This window comes from Ochotona curzoniae, unplaced genomic scaffold (assembly GCF_017591425.1).
Source record: "Ochotona curzoniae isolate NIBS_2020 unplaced genomic scaffold, NIBS_Ocur_1.0 patch422, whole genome shotgun sequence".
Taxonomy (NCBI): Eukaryota; Metazoa; Chordata; class Mammalia; order Lagomorpha; family Ochotonidae; genus Ochotona; species Ochotona curzoniae.
In genome coordinates, this window is record NW_024466998.1 from 1374846 (window position 1) to 1386049 (window position 11204).

The 11204-nt window shown below is 46.9% G+C and overlaps 1 non-coding gene across 1 annotated transcript; it reads right to left on the reverse strand.

The window, feature by feature from the left end:
• Positions 1 to 10820: 10820 nt before the first annotated feature.
• LOC121167680 lies at positions 10821 to 10978 on the reverse strand. Its single transcript, XR_005885624.1, has one exon. It is a non-coding gene; the product is annotated as a U1 spliceosomal RNA (small nuclear RNA).
• Between the last annotated feature and the right edge of the window lie 226 nt (positions 10979 to 11204).

Genomic DNA, 11204 nt, shown 5'->3' on the forward strand with positions numbered 1-11204 from the left:
GACAGGGATTAGAGGCAAAGGAGAGCTCACTTGTGACCTGAGTGCTGTTGGGAAAGGATCAAACCCACAGCAAAACTTGGGCTCCCCTTGGCCCAGAGAGGCTAGGAGCGTCTCACCACACAGCAAGAGGGTAATGGCTCAGGGAAGGTAGCATTCCAAGTTCTTTTTTTTTTTTTAAAGATTTATTTTTATTGCAAAGTTAGAGGTACAGAGGAGGAGAGACAGAGAAGATCTTCCGTCCGATGATTCACTCTCCAAGTGAGCGCAATGGCCGATGCTGTGCCAGTCCAAAGTCAGGAGCCAGGAACTTCCTCAGGGTCTCCCACGTGGGTGCAGGGTCCCAAGGCTTTGGGCCGTCCTCGACTGCTTTCCCAGGCCACAAGCAGGGAGCTGGATGGGAAGTGGAGCTGCTGGGATTAGAACTGGTGCTCATATGGGATCCTGGTGCATTCAAGGTGAGGACTTTAGCCTCTAGGCTACCACGCCAGGTCCAATATAACAGGGTCATCTGCCAAGTAAACTATAGCAAATGAATATATACAACTTTCTACTTTCTATGGTGCACAAAGGTGGGTCATCAGGTCCCCCTTCTTGGCACCTGAACCTCCAAAAAAAGGACAAGGAGACTGAAGCTCAGTGCTTCCCTGCCTCCCAGTGGGGTCCTGGCCAAACACACTAGAGGCTGGCTTTCTTGGCCTGCTGCTATCTCCTACTCCCTCTGCCCCTAGGCCCACATCCACTTTCCAGATGCCTTGTCCTTTGTCTGAGTCTCCCAAGTCTTCCACAGAATTCCTTGGTTTAACTCCAACCAGTCTGTGTTGTTTGTGTCAAATGATCCCGATACTTAATATGAACCCATTAATTCCATGTCTGAAGGATCAAAGTGCCCCATCCCAAATCCGAAGTCTTTGCCAAGGTGTGCTCAGTGGAACCTCAGCCCTCTAGATGACTTAGCCCTGGGGAATCCCTGGTGCCGCCTGGCACTGCCTAAGGTTCCAAGAAACACTGCTGCACAGAGCTGTTTAACCCACTGTCTCTCTGCCTCACTAACCATGTTCCTTTGTCCAAGTCACACCTGTTAACTAACTCCCCGGAGTCCAGCAGCTGGAGCCATGAGTGGCCCTGAGCTAAAGATCTGAACGAATGTTTGTCTTACACTGTTTATAATTTCCTCATATACCAAGCGGACAGCAGTAAGAATGCTGTGTCCTGGTCCTCTACTGGTTGCATTTCTGTATGGGATCAAGTAAGGTTAATCTCTCTTTTTAAAAATATTTACCGATTTGAAAGGCAGAGCTACAGAGAGGAAACAGAGGGATCTTCCATCTACTAGTGCACTCCCCCAAATGGCTGCAATTGCCAGAGCTGGACTGGTCTGAAGCCAGGAGCTTCTTCCAGGTCTCCCACATGAATGCACAGGCTGCTTTCCCTGGTGTATTAGCAGGTAGCTGGATGGGAAATGGAGTAGCCAGTCCATTTCCCATCCAGCTCCCTGCTTGTGGCCTGGGAAAGCAGTCGAGAATGGCCCAAAGACTTGGGACCCTGCACCTGCGTGGGAGACCCGAAGAAGTTCCTGGCTTCAGATTGGCTCAGCTTTGGACATTGTAGCCACTTGGGGGGCAAACCCGTGGGTAGAAAATTGTCTCTCCTTTTTGTAAATCTGATCTGCCTTTCTAATAAAAATATATCTGGAGAGAGAGAGGAATAAAGGAAGGCTGAACTGAGGGAGGGAAGGAAGGAAGGAAGGAAGGAAGGAAGGAAGGAAGGAAGGAAGGAAGGAAGGAAGGAATGGAGCAGCCAGGATGCAAACTGGCATCCATATAGAATGCTGGCACTGTTGGCAGAAGCTTCACCTGCTACATCCCAGTGCCAACTCCAAGTAAGGTTAATCCTAAGGTGCACAACTGGCCTCTGTTGGGGAAGCAGGAATCACAAACTCCGAGGAAATGATAAGAGAGGCTGAATTCTTCATGAACTGTATGAGCATGGGCCAGTGCTAGATACTTTATTTATATAACTCCACTTCATAATCACAGCCAAGAATCTCCCAGCTGGCTTGCCTGGGTCTGCTCTTGCTCTCTCATTCAATCCCTGCATAGCGGCCTGGGAGATTTTGAAACAATCCCAGGTCGCTTTACCCCAGAAGTCCCACCTTAACCCACCTCACACACCATGCCTCCTTTCTTCACCGTGCTGGCTCACACTGCTTCCGAAACCCCCAAAAGGCTCCCCCTTGAAGATATGCTTGCATTCAGCTCCCTTAGTCAGCAACACTCAGTGGCCTACCCTGCCACAGCCAGGATCAGCTTTTGACTCAATTCTCAGCTAGAACGTCACCACCACTGTGAAGCTCTCCTTGATTCCTGTAGCTTACACTAAACTTTACCACCTGAGTTTCTTGCTCCACGCCAGCAAGACTTGCCTTTGGCTTGTCCATTGCCATAGACTTCCAGGGCCTGGAAGAGTGCCTGCTTTGCAGCAGGTGTTAAGATTGTGCCCAAGTCCCATAAAAGCGACAGGCTTGGGCTGACGATGGGACATGAACTCAAGGGGGCTTCGCTTTCACCCCCTAGACCGAGGCTGCTACCTGAGAGGCACTGGAACACACGCTTTACCATGGCCGAAGGCAAAGGGAGTCTTGGGGTCCCTGGAGCGCAGGTGGTAGCTTGTATGGCTGGCTGCTCAAGTGCTTGCTGGGCCACGAAGTACCAGGAGCTGCATTTTCAGGGAGGCTTGCTGCTTCCATGAACTGCTGTCTCATCAAGCCCTGGAGGAGCTAACTTAGATTTATTGCAGTGGGTAAGGACAGAAAGGGATTTGCAGAAATCATACTCCACACAAAATATCCAAAGCTCCAGGTCCTGAGGTCTGACTGCGGGGTGCATTTCATACAGCAGTTATGGAAGCAACCGCGTCGTACTGCTCACGTTTGCCCCGACTGGGTTTCTTGCATTAGGCAATTGTGGCCAATGATAATCTGTTAGCGAGAAAGATGCTTTTAGATGAGACCTGGTCACTTATTCAAATTTACCCCATCTCCAACATAATTCTTTAAGGACAAGAGAAATTGAGGAGAAAGGAAAAAAAAAAAAAAGATCTCAAAGCAATCAGAAGACATAAGCAGGGAGCACAGGCCCTGTATGTTCCACTTACCCCAGAGGGTCTGCTTCTACATTGGTAAACCAGCTTCCACACGGCCTTAAGGAGCTCGGAGAGGCCCCAGGCACAGCTTGGAACCCGCCCCCTCCCATGGGGCTATCCAGCACAAAGCAAGGGAATCTGACAGAGGGCAAGAAGTTGGGGCAAAGAGAGCTATTGCTATTTTCAGGGGTCAAAAACACTTGGCTTCCCCCCCCCCCGCCTACAACCTGAGTTATATAAGGAGATACAAGGTTAGGACCCGTAGTGCTATTTTTACAGGTTCTGAAGAACTCATCTCCAGGTTGCTTAAAAACACTATATGAGTAGGTGTTGTGATTGTTGATGATGGAGAATATGTTAAAGGTAAGTTACTGTGGGGCCAGTACAGTGGCCTAGCAGGCTAATCCTCTTCTGGCAGTATCTGTACGGACACCAGTTCAAGTCTCAGCTGCTCCACTTCTGATCCAGCTCCCTGCTGGTGGCCTGGGGAAGCAGCAGAAGGCCAAGTCCATGGACCCTGCACTCACATGGGAGACCTGGAGGAAGTTCCTGGGTCACAACTTCGGATCAGCTCAGCCTTGGCCATTGTGACCATATGGGGATTGAACCAACAGATGGAAGACTCTCTCTCCCTCCCTCCCTATCTTTCCCTCCCTTCCTCTCTTTAAATCTTTCAAGTAAAATAAATAGCTTTTTTTTAAATAAAAAAGCATCCTAGAAATATGCTAATCAGATCTAGACAGATGGACGCTGCAACTTAAGAACCACTCTGAAACATACAGGCAGAGTAATTCTCATACATCAGTAATGGTTTGATGATGACATACGGATCATGGGAAGACATACTAGGCTTTATTATAAAATACAAACAAATCAAGAATGTATTGAGAAGTTTTGACAAGTTCCATGTCATCATGAGAACCAGTATAAAAATAATTCTGACTACAGACTTTCCCTAACATATTTACTATTATAGTCATATTAAAAGTGATCTTCCTCGGGCCCGGCGCGGTGGCGCAAGTGGTTAATGGTCCTCGCCTTGCACGCCCGGGATCCCATATGGGCGCCGGTTCTAATCCCAGCAGCCCCGCTTCCCTTCCAGCTCCCTGCCTGTGGCCTGGGAAAGCAGTCGAGGACGGCCCAAAGCTTTGGGAACCTGCACCCGCGTGGGAGACCCTGAAGAGGCTCCTGGCTTCGGATCGGCATAGCATCGGCCGTTGCGGCTCACTTGGGGAGTGAATCATCGGACGGAAGATCTTCCCCACTGTCTCTCCTCTCTGTATATCCGCCTTGTAGTCCAGCCTGGTTCCGCCCTGGACACACTTGGCCCTCGCATGTACCAGTAGGAGCTGCAGCCCAGTCAGGGCGGCCCACAGTAACCCCAACCAGGCCCACCCCCTACCCTGGCTTGCCAATATGTATGGCATACTAGTCCAGTCTGTCCCAAATACCCTTCTGTTCATATACTTGCCAATGGGTGTTGCAACCTACTTCCATCCAACCATCTCATCCAACCGGCCCTAACGGATGTTATTGGGTGTCTGTCTAGCCACCCCAGCCCCTGTCCTAGTTTCCATGCCCTCCTGTGGAAGGTGATGACCCAAGAGGGAGGAGCCCACTATTTCCCTCCCAGGTCACTCCCATTCCAGTTGTGCCCTCTCCAGTTGGCCCTGTGGTTCAACTCAACGTGTCTAACCCTTTGTACCAGCTTCTGCCAGCTGATGCTACAACTAAGCCCCAACAACCCTCACCAACTCTGATTGTAGCTTGCACCAGTGGGAATAGTCAGCCCAGCCTGGTTTTCACCCAATCTGGTCCACATGAAGTTCACAGGTGCTGTGTCCCTGCCTGGTTTGGTCTACCCCCTACCCAGCTCAGGCTCCTCAGTGTAAGTTGCTGTTCAGCTAGGGAACCACCCCTTATTCCCCTGTCAGCTCTGCCTCCTCCCTTCCTGGTTCTCACGTGTGCTGGTTGGGTGCTGCGGCTGCATCCGGCTCAGGCTACCTCACCTTGGCATTCCAAATTGTGTGTTGCTTTTGTCACGACCGGACCTGGTTAGACCCACACTCTGTTCTGGCGTTCGGATTTACCAGTGGATGACATGAACAGATTCAGCCTGGTCTGCCCCCGACCCATGCCAAATGCATGCCAGTGGGACACTTTCCATGACCTCTTGGCTGTTACCTTCCATGTTTCTTGTGCTGACCTGCAGGGTCTGTGTCCTGCCAGAGGAGTTGCCCGGGCTCCTCCATCAGAACCCCTCCAAGTGCCAGGTTTCGTGCATACCAGTGGGTCCATGTGCCAGTTCGCCTCCTGTCCTAGCAGGAACAGTGGCCTAACTGGCCATCATCCCATTCTGGTTCTTGCTGTAGGGTGTTTCAGCCCAGCCATGGTCGTCCACACCCCCATATAGCTCGTATATGGCTCAGTTGGGGTTGGGACCTAGCCTAGTCTGTCCCACATCTACCCTGGTACTCCAAAGCGCCAGAAGGTGTTACGGTCTGGCCCGGCCCGGTACGTCTTTTTCCAGTCCACACTTGTGCCAAGGGAGACGACAACTGTATCCAGACCCACCTGTCACGACCCCTGCCTTAGACACCGTGGCTCAACTCTGTGCTTAATGTGGACCAGTTGGAGCCAAAACCAAGCTGGGCATGTCCTGAGCTGCACCCTGTGTTCCAATCATGTTTGTGGACTAAGGTTTGCTTAGTCCGAACATTCAGGTCTCAGTCCCACACTTGCATTAAGGTTTCATGTCCCGGTTCCTGGGAATCACCAGAAATTAGTGTCTCACCTACGCTAACGCTGGTCTTACTTATGGGTGTCCCTAAGCAGCTATTTCATATCATCAAAAACCCCAGAGCTCGCCACTGGGCGGCCAGCAGGCAGAGCCTGGCACCACATGGTGCACTGGCTGCCCAAGGCCGGGATCTCTGTCCCCGCCTTGTGGCGGGGACTGTGGCTGAGACCCCGGCGGGGTTCCGTCCGGCAGGGGCGCCCCCGACAAGTGCCACCTTGATGGGGGGTTAAGCCTGCCCCTTGTCCTGAGACTGGGACCCACCCAACCTGTCCTGCCGCCAGCTTTTGGCTGGCGGGGGCAGGGGAGAGCTAGGAATTTACCCCCAGCTCCCAGCCATCCCCCGCGGGTACTCACCCACGAGGGAGGCTTTAGGTGCTCCTGGGCCAGGAGAAGGCCGGAGTCCGAACACACACAGTCTTCACGGGACTCACAGTCCTACAGTTTGTGCACACATTTCTGGGGAGAACCCACTCTTAAAATAAGCATCTATCAGCAGAAGAGAAAAAAATATCCTGGGAATGTGACTTTGTAAGTTTAAGTTCACAACAGGTAAATGTTATTGATAAAGAAAGATAGGGGCTAGCACAAGGACATAGTGAGCTAATGTCCCGCCTGCAGCAGCAGCAACCCCTATGTGTGTCTGTTTGTGTCTTGGCTTCTCCACTGCTGAGCCAGCTCTGTTTATCGCCCAGGAAAGCCGCAGATGGTCCAAGGCCTTGGTACCCTGCACTCCTGTAGAACCGGAAGAGCTCCAGTGTTGCGGCCATTTGGGAAGTGAACCAGAGGAAGATGTCTTGCTGTCTCCCTTTCTCTGTAAATTTGCCTTTCAGATGAAAATAAATCCTTAAAAAATAAAATACCAACTTACTTTTTTTTGGCTTCTGATGCCTTGCTACACCCTATGAGAGAGGCCTATATTAAAGCCAGACTGTTTACTTTCCCAGAAGTGATGACATACTCTTAATTAACGAATACGTCAGCATGGCCAAGAGTCATCCAAAATGTTCCTCAATGCTCTCAATCAACTGCTCACACCCAGTATCTATTGCACAGCACAAAGAACCAAAATATGCTGAATTAAGAAAATCATCTGAATTGCCACTTCATGTAAGAGGAGAATCAGCTAAGGTAGCCAAGCCACACCGAGGTGCTTATTCTTGTCAAATTCAGCAGCTCAGCTCTCTGGAGGAGAGTGTTTTTAATCAAACTTTGACCCTTCAGCTTCATGCCTGCGCAGCTGTGAGGACTCGAGTGCTTTACTAATGTCCTGATGACACCACTCCGGGTTATTGGTTTGGAAAAGTTTACAATGCAAGTTCCTTCTCAAATTCTCTAGTTTCAGATCTTCGGTCGAGCAGCGCCCTTAGCGATCCATTTCTTACTGCTACATAATCTGACACACACAACCCAAGCCCAGTCACACTCATATCACTTAGTGCTCTGTTTCCTTTCAGGAAGTCGTTCTCTGCCCACTCTGTGAGACCTGTTCTCCTGCTGTGCTCTGGTCATTTGCTCAGCCTTTTCCTTTGAACTTGGATGAAGAACTCAGTGTTTCCCATACTTCACACTGTTCTCCAGGTTTTCCCACATCTACCATGTCTCAGCTGTTTACATTTTCCCATCACAGGATTCCTCCTTCCAGAAACCTTGGTTAGCTCAATTTTACAATTATGAAAAACACAAAATGTACTTTTAATCTGATTTTTCTTGTAAGATTAAGGATTAGGCATCATCTAAGACTAGAACAGAGGGTGAAGTGGGACCCAATATGCAGCAAATATGCCAATTAATCTACAAAGTATATATTGATAAAATGTTATCTGAATACACTGTGTGGGCAGCATTGCTGTAGAATTGTGGTGTTAGTATTGATTTAGTTATAAGATGTTCCTATTAGCTTCCAGAAATAATTTCATTTAAAATGACATGTCAATGACCCACTTGTGACCACTCTAGGTTACCAGGCCCATTTCATAGGTGAGATTCTGAAAGATTATACTGGTGTTTACATCTCAACTCCGTAGCCTAGGTTTTCCCCTTTCCTTCACCACTATGCAATATTACATCACATTTAAAATTAAAGTGCATTTTATACTTCCCACCATGAAGCGCTGATGTGAAGTTGCATAATACGAATCACTAAAGAGACACAGAAGCACACAAGTTGTAAAAAAAAGAAACTTAGAAATGCTAATGAGCCAGTTGGAGGAAATCCTTTTCAAATTTCATGAAGTACAAACTTCAAAGAAGGTGTGCTTTCCAAAGGAGCCAATGCAGACGAAGCCCTCAGAGACACACACTGTGACTTCACATCCATGTATCCGAGGTACCCAGTAGCCAACCCAATACCAACGGCCACAGCGCCATGCGAGGCTGGCCAAAACAGTTGTTTTCAGCAGACACTTTCAATTTTTTAAGATGAAAATGTGAAGATCGGCTGAATATCACTCAACTGTGCACATAAAAATGACCAGGCTGGTACATGAGCTGCTCCACTTCCACTCCTGCTCCCTGCTTATGTGCCTGGGAAAGCAACACAAGATGGTACAAGTGCCTGGGCCCTGCACACAACCCGAGACCCCAGGAGCTCCTGGCTTCCACAGCCCAGCACTGGTGCCTCCACAGCAAGCACTGGTGACTGTGGCCATCTGGGGACTGAAGCAGTACAGATGTCCATCTTTCCCTAACTGCCTTTCAAGACTAAGTTCATCTCACTATACTTTTCCATGTTTGAAATTTTCCTCAATGAAACAATGTTTTAAAGGGCAATCAGTAAGGAAATGAAATTTCCGTATCAAGAGAATCTTCTATTATAAAAATATTTGATTTTAACATTTCAACATACAAAATGTAACATTTTGCTACTACTGATACATGTGGCACATCATTTATTTCATGATGGAAACTGATCTACTGTGGGCTTGTGACAGAAAAATTATATGGAGAAAATTACAGGGAACAGCCTAGGTTTGCTATGAAAAAACACTTTTATTAAAGTAATTAAAAACCAAAAAACAGCAAAAGGAAAATTTCACAACCTTTGTTTGGAACTGTATAATCTTTATGTAGAAAAACCATATAAAGCATCAGTCTGACAGGAAAGCAGCTCCACAGACTGACTCCTCCATCAGGAGTCACTTGATTAGGCCATCAGTTCACTCCAAGCAACCACCTCGTCACACAGTATTTCACTTGAGCTGATGTCAATTACAGCATCCTCACTTCTGAAAAAATATTTTCCTAGTATTGCAAATCAATAGCAATACAACATACCAGAGCCTGAAGTAAAAAGGCAAAACAAAACATCTTAAGCACAATTACAGGTGAAAACGCAGGAGGGCATTTTATCTATAGAGCTACAAAACCATACAAATTGCCAACTATACATACAACCCATTTACATCAGAGCTCCCTGAGGTGGTGCTGAATACACACTGCGGCCCCCTGGGAACGGCAGCTCCTTCCCCACTGGCAGCCTCACTTAACAGCTCCTTCCTCAGGGAGTTTGTGTGTTAAACTAAGTCCTTCCAACGTGTTCAACACTCCCTAAAATTTATTCTAAAGCGTGCATGTGAAATACAAAGAGCCCAGCACTCTGTGAATGTCTTCATGGTCCTTTCACCACACCAGTGCCTTCACTGATATTGGGCTGAACTACCTACAATGCTTTACCTCTAAAATGTAATAAAGGGGGACACAAAGAAACTTATTTTTTGAAGTAACACTTTTCTTAGTGTTACTATGTATCTTTATAAATAACTTTTTTGTGGCAAAAATCACACTGCTGTGGTCATCAGAACAGTTTAAATTACTTTGGCGATATGGAGGTTGACTGGACTTTATTTTTAGTCACAATAAAGCATTATCATGGCTACGTAATCTTCCAGAATTTCTAGTACTATGGAGGAACCTGTGTACATACAGACTATTTCCAATAAATCTACATTTAATGTTGATCAAAATCTCTTTAAAGCATTTTCAAGTGCTCAAGAATATTAAATTTGGGGGTGACACATATGTAGTCAGAATCAGATTGATTTCCTCCAAGATCCTAACTAAAGGATAAAAGTCCTATGGTAAAACCCACAGCAATGAATGGCCTGCAACAAAGCAAAATTAATTCAAGGTAAAGCCAATTTCTGCAAACTTTAGCTAAAAAGCCACTAACATTCTGAGCCAAATAAAAGCTTTCCGATCAGGGCTTGTTGCAGTTAGTTACTTAATCCGTAACTTCTCAACATGTTACAATTCAGAAACTGCCAATTGCTTAGTAGCAACAAGGAAAATACAAGGCCAGGAAAACAAGTTCATAGGCAGGATCTCTCTTAAGCAGACCAGCACTTCACCTGCTCCCCTGTGTGTAAGAGGGGGAGTTAGATGACATTGACCTGGTAAAGAAGCCCAGTCTACACAAGTTAGGCCAGAAGGCAGACACCACCATTTCCTCTTCCGTACAGATCTTCCCTGTAACTAAAGGCATGGGAGTAGTCTTCAGATTGTTGCTTCTTCTCCCTTATCCAACTGGTCCCAAATTCTCACAGTCCATGTAGAAAACTGAAGTCTTACTCAACGGAATTTCTCAGAGTAAAATGGAAATTATCTATTTAACAATAATTAACTGTTTGTAATTAAAAGAAAAAAAAAAAAACTCAAGCCAATCTAATATGAACATTCCCAAGCTTAAGAGCATATTCGTAGATGTAAACTATTCCTAATCACTCCAAAAGGGAGCCAGTTTTTTCCACTGCTAAAAAGCTGTGATAGCTGAATCTGGATCCAGTATAGAACTGCTAAATTGGGTGAGAAATAGGACAAATTAAGCATTCAAAACTGTTTTCTACTCACTCATGCTTTTCCAATTTTTTGGCCCCACCCCTCCCAGGGGGGAGTGCGAACACAGCTCCTCACTGCCACAGGGTGTGCAGCTGCCCACATCTGGAGCAAACGCAGGGGTCAGCACATAGGAGTGCAATGGATGAACCTCGCCCTGGGAAAGCCACCTTCACAATCAGGGCCTCTCCCCTGCCAGCTAAGTACTGGGATTTTTTTTAACGAGAAATAAGCATCCCTTACAGCTTAGTTGGACCATTACCATTATTTCAAAGTCTATAAAGATATCAGCAAATGACAGAATGGCAAAAACTCAAAACACTATTGTTATTTTTGCAAAGAAAGGCATATTATATAAAATTCCATTCTCCCAGGCAATGAACAGGAGAGAAAAACATATTATTTCAAAATGGCTATATTTATAGGTTTTTAA